This window comes from Halyomorpha halys, unplaced genomic scaffold (genome assembly GCF_000696795.3).
Source record: "Halyomorpha halys isolate HHAL.00 unplaced genomic scaffold, Hhal_1.1 Scaffold149.1, whole genome shotgun sequence".
Lineage (NCBI taxonomy): Eukaryota > Metazoa > Arthropoda > Insecta > Hemiptera > Pentatomidae > Halyomorpha > Halyomorpha halys.
The window spans coordinates 1,306,173-1,307,438 of NW_027108625.1; the positions used below are offsets into that span (position 1 = coordinate 1,306,173).

At 28.0% G+C, this 1,266-nt stretch overlaps 2 protein-coding genes across 4 annotated transcripts in view; one reads left to right on the plus strand and one right to left on the minus strand.

Annotated features, from left to right (window-relative positions):
• LOC106678614 (uncharacterized) overlaps positions 1 to 474 on the minus strand; it is a 40,143-nt gene extending 39,669 nt beyond the window's left edge. Inside the window, exon 1 of the mRNA XM_014417216.3 lies at positions 454 to 474. The gene's annotated coding sequence lies outside the window, so the exon portion shown is untranslated. The remainder of the gene's footprint in view (positions 1 to 453) is intronic.
• LOC106678609 (uncharacterized) overlaps positions 1 to 1,266 on the plus strand; it is a 131,606-nt gene that overhangs the window by 31,808 nt on the left and 98,532 nt on the right. The window lies entirely within an intron of this gene.

Here is a 1,266-nt window from a genome sequence, read left to right on the forward strand (position 1 = left end):
AGCTCAATCCCAAAACATTTTAGATTTGTAAATAATTATAAATTAGTAAAATAGATGCATGTATAGTTAAATATTAAATTTTTTATATGTGAATGTGTAAATAAATATATAATAAAAAATATCTAGAAGTCTCCAGTTTAGTCCGTATTGAGAATTGTTCACTAAAGCGATTTTTATAATCAAGTTTATTAGTTTCGTGAGCTAAATGTGCACGCCTTAACGTTGACCTTGTCAAGTTGACTGTTGTCAACACTACACGTCATCGTAGAGCGCTGTCAGCAATACACTTAACCTATAATGAGTGTCATAGTGTTACTGTAGGCTGGTGGAGACCTTGTCGTGTAAAATTACGTCACAACAGATAATAGTAAGGTCATTTATTATCTTAACAAATAGACTTACAACTCCCATTAAACGTAAACAATAAATAATTAAAATAATAATAGAACTCACAGTTAGTTGATGACTTCCAGGTTTCCTGATATAATTTTTCCTGATAACACTTCTCTGAAATCTTTGAAACTGCAATATGTTGAAGATGAACCGAACTTGGGAAATAGTGATGTAGCGCATGCGCAGAACTTCCTCATGATTTACAATAAGGATCTTCAGGCTGTCAAATTCTGAGTTTATACCCAATAATTTCATGAAAAAAATATTAAATAAGACTGCCTCTAAAAATGTTTTATGAGGAGAAATGTAAGGTTCATAGCACATCGCCTTACTCACGAGCCACTCCGATCCATATATTACATATATGGATGTAAAGAAAGTGACTTTATTTGATTATGAATAGTATTAGCAGGTTGCATGGCACAGTTTTTTTTATATTACAAATTCTATCCCTATATTATAATTATAATGGTTGAATGAAGAACAGGTTTTTAATGTCGTTTCATTGTTTACAGTTATGTAAAGTTGTAAATTGCGTAATAAATAGTTCGTAATTTTGGTTTATGAATATATTAATAATTTTTTTAAGTGAAGTTTTATGTCATACAGACAAATCAGAGATATACATTAAACATCTTAAATGTACTATGTGATTTTTTTTTGTTCCTTTTTTCTTTATAAATTTTCTTCTTTTTTTGTTCGATTTTTTCTTCTGTATTTTTCTTTTTTTCCCCTTATTTTCCTGTCTTTCTAAATATATTCTCTTTACTAAACCAATCTACTTTTTTCTTTAACAACTTATCTCTATCTAATGTAGTTTAAAATAAAATATGGTGAAATATATTATAAATAAAATAATATTATATAATTTAG